Consider the following 11,379-nt stretch of genomic DNA (forward strand, 5'->3'; position numbering starts at 1 on the left):
AAACAATGTGGTTGACAGTAATTCATGTTTTTCTCAATCCAACTCATTCACACGACTTTAGCTATTTCACTGATCCACGAAAAACAGTAACAATGCAAACACGAACACATGTATTTACAAACTCTTCCTGTTTCTTTATTTAAGAGAAAGATATAAATTGTTGGATTTTTTTTTTTTCTGAGGTTAATATGTCAATCACTTTCAATGGAGTAATATATAAAAATTGTATCCCTGAAGACAGCGTGGATAGTGGAAAGTCACAGCCATTGTAGATTAGTAAGACTCGTATTCAGTAAAAACATTTTTACTTCCATCCTCCATGGAGATTATAAACAGTAATAAATGTGGTTCGAGGATCTGCTACAACGGCTTCATGTATACTGGGTCTGGCATGGCCTAGCGCGTTAAGGCGTGCGCTTCGTAATATGAGGGTCGCTGGTTCGCGCCCGAGTCGCGCCAAACATGCTCGCCCTCCCATCCGTTGGGGCGTTATAATGTGACGGTCAATCCCACTATTCGTTGGTAAAAGAGTAGCCCAAGAGTTGGCGGGGGGTGGTGATGACTAGCTGCCTTCCCTCTAGTCTTACATTGCTAAATTAGGGACGGCTTGCACAGATAGTCCTCTTGTAGCTTTGTGCGAAATTCCAAACAAAAAAAATCATGTATACTAAACATGCCACTCGCAAATACAAGTTGTGGTGGAAGTGTGTGAAAAGATCCAGTGATAACTGTCAGGACAGTAAGTACGACAACAAACATACTTATAGAAAATCCAGTGCGATTTGTGTTGTCAATGTGTAGAAGTCATGTATTGTCAGTTAATAGTTGATTTGACTTTTGTTTATTTGTTTGTTTTATTACTTTAATTATTTATACGTGTGTTTGCTTTTCTTATAGCAAAGCCACATCGGACTATCTGTTGTGTCCACCGAGAGAAATCGAACCCCTGATTTTTGTGTTGCAAATTCGTAGGCTTACCGTTTAATTATTTACGATATTTTAATAAAATGTGACTTTTTTATAACCAGAAATGTGATGTTTTTGTCCGTTACTTTATCTCTTTTTCACTGTTTTATTTTAAACCGGTGTTGCGTGCCGGGCTACGTATCAAAAGGTTCTATCTGCAAAATGCTGGTGAAGGCAATCCCATTTTCAGTTGACAATAGACTCCTACATGTTTAAGAGTAACCACATAGGCGACGATTGCTACTCTCTAACGCCCCTATGTAGTGTCAGCAGTTCTAAATTAGATGTGGTTATGTTTCAGTATTTGGTTTAGTTGGTTAGCTCATCTGCTATTCTAGTTCGAAATATCAAACATTTTATCGATTTTTATGACTTATATAAATATATATGTTTTTTTTTCGAAGGAAACTAGGCAGAGCGGAGGTTATTTTTCTGCAATACCTTACCGCAGAAATGCTCTTAGCACTTTGTGGCTATGGGGGGGGGGGGGTATAATGATTTGTGGAAACCTGGTTACATATCCTTCCCTTATTTATTCAAAAACGTCATAAGTTGATTTTTTAGGAATTTTACTTTAATCTTTCTTTTCAGTCTCAAAAAGTAGGATATTTTTGGAATATTTTAAGATGTTTTGTGGATTCTTCGAATCTTGTGTATTATTTACGTACAAACCAGACTTTACTTTAAATACATTATTTATTTCACTAAAACTGACTGGTGGTAATTCAGAGATAATTTTGAGGATTCACAACACAAAAATTCGGGGTTCCATTCCCAGTGGTGGGCACAGCAGGTAATCCAACATGTCTTCGCTCTTCAACGAAACAAATAAACCATTAAAATGAGGACTTCGGGTGTATGAGTATTCGGGTTTGTCTTCTGCGAAAAGCTGCATAACAGGTTATCTGTATTGTGTCTGCGGCTGGGAATCAGATACTGGGATTTTTGTGTTGTAAGCCTCTAAACATATTGCTGGTCGTGGGTTCGAATCCCCATCGCACCAAACATGCTCGCTCTTGCAGCCGTGGGGATGTTATAATGTGCGATCAATCCCGCTATTCGTTGGTAAAAGAGTAGCCCAAGAGTTGGCGGTGGGCAGTGATGACTAGCTGCCTTCCCTCTAGTCTTACACTGTTAGTGCAGATACCCCTCGCGTAGCTTTGCGTGAAATTCAAAACAAAATAACCCTTTGAGAGAACACACGTTAAGGAAGTGAAACAGTTGAATGGACTGAATGGGAAAAGCGTCAAGCGTTAGTGAAACCGACAACAATCCTTGTATACTGCTTCTGGAATGATATGTGTCTGGTCGCGTTTGTATCTGTCCAAGATTCGTGTTATTTTAACTAACTCAAAGTGTATATAAACAACACAAATTTCGTCCGTCTGGCGCCAACAGGTACCGATAAGAACTTTGTCGCGTATATACGACAAATATTGAGCTGCAGATTGTCACCCCCGGAGCCCTTAAAAAAAAAAAACTTTGACACTAACACCTACATCGCATAGTGTGTATTATATCCGAACATATCTCATGTTTCTTTGCAAACGTATCCCGTTAATTCTATATGACAAGACTTTAAACAATATTATAACGCTAAAAATCATACGTATGTTTAAAAAAACTGTTGCCGCAAGTGGTCGCTTGCTTTGTAAGTTTGGAAAGAACATCTCTCGAGGTAAGCTGTCGTCGTAACTCAGAGTCGTTAAAACATTTACCAAAGAACATATTGTGTTTTGTTTAAATTGTCTTACCTGATGATGGGACGGAAATCGTAAGTTATAGGTTATAAAGTTCTCGTGACCAAGTATTGATTAGGCAGACTCCATATTATATGACATTGAGGAATTATAAACTTCTCTATCTAGCGAACTGTATTAAGCTAACAGAGGTCGAATTTATACAAGACCTTTGAATGCAGATAATTACGAAGTTGTTGTTGTTTTGAATTAAGCACAAAGCACACAATGGGCTATCTGTGCTCTGCCCACCACGGGTATCGAAAACCGGTTTTGAGCGTTGTAAATCCGCAGATATGTCGCCGAGCCACTGGTGGGCAATAATTATGAAACGTTAAGATAGAAAAATATTTCAAAAGAGTTCTGATATGAGTAGAAACACCTCGATAGCAGCGACTCTCGACGGATAAAATGCGCTTGAAATGTTTTTATAAGTTTTTACCACTGTAAACAAATCTACACGATGGTTATCTGCGCTAGTCGTCGCTAATTTAACAGTGTAAGACTAGAGGAAAGGCAACTAGTCATCGTCGCCAACCGCCGGCTGTTGGGCTACTCTTTTACCAACGAATAGTTGGATTGATTGATACAGTATCACGCCCCCACGGTTGAAATTTGAAGTCGAATAAATACTTAGTCGAGCATGTTTGGTGTGACAGGGATTCGAACCCTCGACCCTCAGGTTTAATAAAGGAAGATTTGAGAAAAAAATATTTGAAGTGTTAATATGATACAATATCAAACCCACCTCTATTAATAACACTCTTAACATTAAAAATGATTTTACTTAGTTTTCTATAATACATGAAATTCTAATTGATTATTTGAATAAATTTTGTTTCATATATATAAATACACACACACACACGAGTTTATTAGAATAATTGTAAGTTCGTTCGTTGCAGAGCAAAACCACATTGGCCAATCTTGCTATGTTCACTGAGGGGGAATCGAACCCTGGATTTTTGCGTTGTATGTTTACAAAAAATAAATATTAGTATTTTTTATCCCATTATTGTCATAAAATGTTATGCTCTAAGCTATCATTATTATTTACAAAGTTAGCATAGGGTAATTTAAAAATACAGTCCTTTCTTTCGTCATTAGAACATTTAGATTTTTTTTTTCGCTGGTCTTCACTCTTCCGTCCACGTGATACGTATTGAGACTTGTTTCTAAAAAAGCATTTCCACAGTATTCCCCACGGAAGCGTTTATTTGGCACGCTTGAAGAGCTAGTTTTCCAATTCGTACACCAACAATAAATTCTCTATCTACTTGTGAATACGGCGAGACTGGGTAACAGTTTTTCTTTTACTTAGAAAAAAAAATAAAGGTGCCCTTTTGTAGGATATCCCAGGCTTCAACTACAAAGTGAACGGCGGTGCTGTTAAAGGGAGGGTGAGAAAAGAAAAAAATGTGCAGTCTGAACGTCAAATAGTAGACATGATGGGGAAGGCTGGAAGCTTTTATTTGTAGGTAGGAAAAATAAAAAGAGAACCCATATTTGTATGTCCCCTTTGATGAGAATGGAGGCTTAAGAAGCAGTCTTCACTTGCAAAGATTTCGTGAAATTCGAAACGGTAACGTTGAAGAAGATTTAGAAACGGCTTATAAGCATCAGATTTTTAAACAATGAAATCAGGAGTTGTTGTTTATCTCAGAATTTTACGTCGAAAATATAGTTAAAGTGTGTGTTTTACTTATAGCAAAGCCACATCAGGCTATCTGCTAAGTCCACCGAGGGAAATCGAACCCCTAATTTTAGCGTTGTAAATCCGTCGACTTACCGTTGTACTAGCGAGGGGCATATAGTTAAACCTTTATTGTTTACTGTCATATTATTTCATTCTTTCTGACATGACGTGGTCATGATGTCAGATTCGAGAAATTTAAAGGGAAAGAATGTATTGTGAGATTGTAACGCCAGATCACGTGGAGGACAGAGAACCCCTGGTAATGTCACCCAGAGGAGAGACCTGTGTTTCGTTTAAATTTTGCGCAAAGCAACACGAGGCAGCAAATCATCATCACCCAACGCCAACTCTTGGGCTACTCTTTTTCAAACAAATAGTGGTGTTGGTCGTAACATTATAGCGCCTCTCGGCTGAAAGGTCGAGAATATTTGTGGAACGGAAATTCGAATCTGCATTTCTCGGGTTGCGAGTCGAGCGCCCTGACCACCTGGCCATGCCGGACCCATTGTCAGGGATGAGGCAGGTAGTTCTGTATGAATGTTTGTTTAGTTGTTAAAGTAAAAGCTACACAAAGGGTCATAATGTATGCTCTATTCACCACTGGTATCGAAACTCTATTTTTTTGCGTTAGAAGCTTAAAGACTCACCACTGAGCCACCAAGGGGCTGTCTTGCTTTCCGTGAAAATTGTGTCACGTGTGAGAAAAAAATGCTGAAAACAAAATATTTCAGCTCGGAAAAATATCAACCATAGATCATGAAACATTTACAAATTAGAACACTGAGTGATGTTAAAACGAAATAATGTTTTGTAACGGTTTTGTTATGAATAACGTTCAGTTTAAAACGATAAATATTTTTTTACGTATTATTACTTTGAGGACAAGAAAAGAGGTGTTTTGTTTTTGTAATCCGAAACCGTTCTGCTTGTCCCGATTATGTGTATATTAACCTCCTTCTTTGATTTCTTCATCGTGATTTGCGCAGAAGCAAAAGCCATATTGTTTTTTTGTTGGATTAGTTCCTTTAAATTATTTGGCGAAAATAATTCGAAGCCCAGTCCACGTAATGATAACAAGATAGTTTGTTTCTTTCTCAACGTTTCTTCAAGTTTATACGTAGCCCTAACTTGTACTAAGTTGTAGGCTTAAGTTTACAAACGGCGTTCAAAGTGAACGCTTATCGCACTACGACTAACATGAAAATAAACTTACTTGTGCGAGTTTCACAGCTAATCCACCAACTATGTTGATTTGTTTGTTTGTTATTATGAACAAAGCTATACAAAGGGCTATCTGTGCTCTGCCCACCACGGGTATCGAAACACGGTTTCTAGCAGTACACGTCCGCAGACATGCTACTGGGGGGGGGCAGCTATGCAATAACTAACACTGATCCAAATACTTCATTGAAACTAAATACTTTACTGACAATCGACTAGTGAAAATTAAACATTGACTCACTGATAACTGATTCTTGTGTTTATAATCTAGCCTCGTTTCAAGATGCTTCCTAAAGTGGCTAGACTTTGGTGCATCACCTAGAACAATCTAGGCTGGCTCCAAACTTATTTTATCTTAACGTTATGCGGGCGACAGTTAACATTAGAATTAAAACATTGGAAACACAGTCCACAACAACACAATATATTCATAATGTTTGTTTGTTTTTGAATTTCGCGCAAAGCTACACGAGAGCTACCTGCGCTAGCCGTCCCTAATTTAGTAATGTAAGACTAGAGGGAAGGCAGCTAGTCGTCAACACCCAAAGCCACCTCATGGGCTACTCTTTTACTAACTAATAGTGGAATTAACCGTAACGTTAGAACACCCCTACGGTTGAGAGGGAGAGCATGTCTGATGTGACGAAGATTCGAACCTGTGACCTTCGGATAACGAGTCGAGTGCCTTAATCAACTGGCCATGCTGTGCCTCTATGTTCATACTAAAGTACCAATTAAAAATTTAGATGATACTTAGCACTGAAACACAATCATTTCCATTTCCATAACGTAATCAAAGTCAGCTAAAGAAACGCAATTTGAGACAGTGGGTCGCAGCAGTAGTCACTGCGAAGGTGATGGGTCAACCAACCTTAGAAGAGGACGATTTCTTGCCAAGAGGATTTAAGTAATCCATCATGGAATTGTCTGTTTGCGGGCTTTTTTCTTCTTTCTTGTCACCATCCTCCTCCAATTATTTCGCCTTCTTTCATTTTAACTCAGTGAATTAACTGCGCATGGCAAAAGTTTATACAGATGGGTCTCTTCGTCCTTCCATTACTGAGACCACAACAACATGAAACGCAACGTTAAAATCTCTTACATCCTTTCCACCATCCCGGCGTGGCCAGGTGGTTAAGGCACTCAATTCGTAATCGGAGGGTTGCGGGTTCGAATCCCCATCACACCAAACATGCTCGCCCTTTCAGCCGTGGGGGCGTTATAATGTCACGGTCAGTCCCACTATTCGTTGGTAAAAGAGTAGCCCAAGAGTTGGCGGCGGGTGGTAATGACTAGCTGCCTTTCCTCTAGTCTTACACCGGTAAATTAGGGACGGCTACCACAGATATCCCTCGGGTAGTCTTCGCACAATTCAAATCCTTATGACATATTTTAGTAAACGTCTTTTTTTTTTTTTGTTATTCTCATCAGGACCCAGTTTTTGAGTGATTTTTTTTTTTTTCCAAATGAAAGAGATCGTCTTACGTTGTCAGACTTAAGTTTTCCCTTTCTCTTCCTCCACATTTTATCACCCCTCTAGGCTGTCAACATCAACTGAAGTGTTTGAAATTGGCCTGCTCTCTTGTGAGCGGGACAAAAACGTTTCGAAGCAAGTTTTTTTCTTTGGAATATATACTAAATTTGTTGTTTTTTAAATCAATGGTCTCGTTTGGGTTGAGAAAATATTTTTCGGATAATCATTCAAGTATTCTATACTAAACTGAGTTTCGAAGTTTTCTCAGCATTATAGTTGTTGTTTTTCCGTGGTGGATATTAAAAAGAAAAAAAGAAATTTGTAACCATGGTAACAGTTAATTCTGAATGCGAATCGAGATATCTTGTAATTTATCCTTTCTTTCTAGACTGAAGACTGAATTTTTAAACTTTGTAGCCATGGTAAGAACTTATTGAGACTTTGGATGAATATGTTTTGTAATTATATATATATATCTGTCTAGTGTTGTGACGTTTTTATCTTGTTAGCAATTCTTTTAATTATACTATGAATATTCAAGCTTTAGTTCTCGTAACTATAATAGATTAGTTTAAAAATGTATTTCAGAACGGCTGGTATGGGTATTAACACTTTTATTGATAAGCAGAGAATAAAGTTGTGACCGTTCTAGGAAGGTTGAAACGTTAATACCCATACTAGCCGTTCTGAGATACATTTATATTTCAAGTAAGTTTTTCGTCATCAAGAACAGACTGGTCCTCAGCGATTCTTTACAGGTTTGTACATATTGAAACTTATACGTTGTAGATTTATATACCTTTACAAACGGTACTCAGAAGGAAACGTCTCGGCTGGTGTTAAGAACATAAACTTTCTTGCAGAAGTTCACCGATGACTGATTAAGTAAATATATAAGGTTATCTTCGCTTCACTTTATTCACTCTGCCCTGTCCTTATTCATTTCTTGTCCATGGTTCAGAAGTTTCGCAAATACACTAGGTTTTCGTGACATCAATTTAGAATATTCTATGACTAGCTCCTTCAAACATGCTTGATATCGAATTGCGCCCTCTAGTTATAACAATTATAACATTGAAAATATAGCTTCTAACAGTAGGTTAAAGTTTCATCTTTTTATAGGTTGGTCCCGGCATGGCCAGGTGGGTTAAGGCGTTCGACTCGTAATCTGAGGGTCGCGGGTTCGAATCCCCGTCGCATCAAACATGCTTGCCCTTTCACCCGTGGGGGCGTTATAATGTTATGGTCAATCCCGCTATTCGTTGGTAAAAGTGTAGCCCAAGGGTTGGCGATGGGTGGTGATGACTCTCTGCCTTCCCTCTAGTCTTATACTACTAAATTAGGGACGGCTAGCGCAGATAGCTCTCGTGTAGCTTTGCGCAAAAACAAAGAAACAAACTTTATAGGTTGAAGTGTTAACACTGTAACCATAGCTCACGTCACTAGCGATCTTGTGTGGTAGACTTCTTCTAGGAATGTTGACAATGTAACCATGGTAATATTAATGACGTGGATTAATGTATCTTGTAGCATATCTACGTTTAGAGTAAAGCTTCACTGTTGTAGCCACGGTAACATGTTACAGTAAATGTGGATCCAGAGTTAAAAATTAACATTGTAACCAAGGTACCACCTTACATAGTAACCATAGTAATGACGTAATTATGACGTCGTTATTAGTGATGAAGCATAGTTCTTTACTGTTTACTGTACTACAGTCACTTGACAACAGCTCATTCTGTAATTGTTCAGGATATTCATTGTATTTGAGGTGTTACAAAAAAGCGACCTTCGTAAGTCTACCCACCCACCAGTCCTGTAAGGCTCTCTGATCAGCACTTCTTTAGTTAACCGGAAGGGACTGAACCGTGAAGAAGGTGGTTATAATATACCTACTAGCATTTTGCTGGGAGTCCATTGTTACTGGTTTGTTTGTTGGACACGGAACGACAAGTTGAGGTTTCTATTGTCACGTGATTATCTAACGCAAATACAGTTCTCTTGTTCAGTCACGTCTATCAACTTGTGGTTTTCTTTTCATCCTTTTCTCTAAATTACAGTTAATTACAAGAAATTGCGGAGAAAAATCACCGAAGCTTTAATTGAAAACTAAGAAATGTTCCCTTACGGAAAGTAAATTGACTTTACAGCATTGTATCTTAAAAATGAATCCCCTTTTGTTACTTTTGTTTTGAATTTCACACAAAGCTATTCGAAGGCTATCTGCGCTAGCCGTCCCTAATTTAGCAGTGTAAGACTAGATGGAAGGCAGCTAGTCATCACCACCCACCGCCAACTCTTGGGTTACTCTTTTACCAACGAATAGTGGGATTGACCGTAACATTATAACGCCTCGACGGCTGAAAGGGCGAATATGTTTGGTGCAACCGGGATTCGAACCCTGACCTTCGGTTTACGAGTCGAACGCCTTAACACACTTGCCATGTCGGGTATCCTTTTGTTGCCTACTTCGAAATAAATCTTACGTGTAAATGCACCGTTTCTAAGTCTGCTATAAAATGACTAAAACAGAGCATTTTAAAACATATTTAAGAAGTCTTCTGTACAACATAATTCGTACTGTTTATCGATACTGAAAACTTTGTTTGTTCGACAGTGACGACATGACTACAAAATGTAATGTTTCACAATAACACGATATGAAGACATTTCTGACATGCGCAGTTTCGTAAAGGAAAAAATCATTGAAGATTTAATTTATGATTGTAAAAGGGACTTTGTTAAATTATATTTATTAGATTATTGTATGTTTCATATATCGTGTTATATATTACTGCTTGTTTGTTTTTGAATTTCGCGCAAAGCTACACGAGGGCTATCTGCGCTAGCTGTTCCTAATTTAGTTGTGTAAGACAAGAAGGAAGGCAGCTAGCTAGTCAGCACCATCCACCCCCAAATCTCGGGCTACTATTTTACCAACGACTAGTGGGATTGACCATCGCATTATAACGCCCCCATGGTAGAGAGGGCGAGCATGATTGGTGTAATTGGGATTCGAATCCGATACCCTCGGATTACGAACAGAGCGCCTTAACTATCTGGCCATTTTGGGCCTATATATGATACTGTGCGAAGAGGTTTTAAATACAGGTTTGGTATTATTTTTTTAAGTAGCTCTCTCATGACGCTCGGTTCGACCCCATTAGTTGTCAGGTGCACCATTCCGATATGCTACTTATATGGAACCTTTTTGCTGATGTTAGACCACTTTTCTACGTTTCAAAGATTCAAGACACTGAAACTCAGGATACATGAACTTACTACCGTTCGTCAGATAGCTTGGCATGGCCAAGTGATTAAGGCACTCGACTCATAATCTGAGGGTCGCGAGTTCAAATCCCCGTCGTGCCAAACGTGCTCGCCCTTTTAGCCGTGGGGGCATTATAATGTGACGGCCAATCCCACTATTCATTGGCAAAAGAATAGCCCAAGAGCTGGCGGTGGGTAGGGATGACCAGCTTCCATCTCTCTAATTTTGCACTGCAATATTAGGAACGGCTAGCGCAGACTGCCCTCGTGTAGCTTTGCGCGAAATTTGAAAACAAACCGCACATAAAATAAGAATTATGTAATCACTAGGCCTCACTTTAAAAAGAAATTGTCTCTCAAGTGTATTCTCACGCAACGTGACTTAGTAATATACACATACTTCCTTTAAACAAAAAAGTTACAACTACTATTCTCAAGAACAAAGCTTCTTGGACTGTTGTTTGTTTGTTTTGGGTTAAGCGCAACTGGGCTGTCTTTGTTTTTCTCACTCGCCTTCTATACCAAAACCCGTTTTTAAGCCTTCAAATGTACCACAGAGCAACGAGGGTTTCTGGTGTTAGTATTTACGTACGTCACACAGATCACTGGAGCCCTAAAATCCCCTACAGAGGTCGCTTTACTGATTAAGTGAAAACTAAATTGATCCTGTTGAAAGTCATCGTTAAATGTTCCATTCCTGGAAACGTATAACGCTAAGAGCCGGGTTTCACTACCCTTTGTGTTGCTTTAGGCTTAACAACAGCCAACCCAAACACCAAATGTGTTTTCTATTTAAGAGCTTATTGTATTTCGCTTCAGGGCTCATTAAAGAAGTCTTTAAGTTTGTTCCTATAGAGTGACTTGGTGTAAATCTAGTGACCATTTAGTGTTTATTATCTTTTCATTATGAAGTCGAAGTTTCACGATATAAGAACCAAGCACTTAGAAAATATCTAAACTACGACTCCCTCTGGTGACATAATATTTACTTAATTTCTAACCTGATGCTTTCT

At 38.7% G+C, this 11,379-nt stretch overlaps 2 long non-coding RNA genes across 4 annotated transcripts in view; one reads left to right on the plus strand and one right to left on the minus strand.

Moving 5' to 3' along the window:
• The window catches only part of LOC143226723 (uncharacterized), a 137,861-nt gene extending 136,830 nt beyond the window's left edge, over positions 1 to 1,031 (plus strand). The window contains exon 3 of the long non-coding RNA XR_013014720.1: positions 898 to 1,031. This is a non-coding gene — a long non-coding RNA (uncharacterized LOC143226723). The remainder of the gene's footprint in view (positions 1 to 897) is intronic.
• The window catches only part of LOC143226724 (uncharacterized), a 165,170-nt gene extending 159,229 nt beyond the window's left edge, over positions 1 to 5,941 (minus strand). Inside the window, exon 1 of one of the 3 annotated variants that reach the window (XR_013014722.1) lies at positions 5,615 to 5,938. This is a non-coding gene — a long non-coding RNA (uncharacterized LOC143226724). Of the gene's footprint in view, positions 1 to 5,614 lie in introns of all 3 variants that reach the window. The other 2 variants (XR_013014723.1, XR_013014721.1) reach the window with 2 other exon arrangements.
• Positions 5,942 to 11,379: the final 5,438 nt, after the last annotated feature.

The sequence above is a fragment of the Tachypleus tridentatus genome, chromosome 9 (assembly GCF_004210375.1).
Source record: "Tachypleus tridentatus isolate NWPU-2018 chromosome 9, ASM421037v1, whole genome shotgun sequence".
Lineage (NCBI taxonomy): Eukaryota > Metazoa > Arthropoda > Merostomata > Xiphosura > Limulidae > Tachypleus > Tachypleus tridentatus.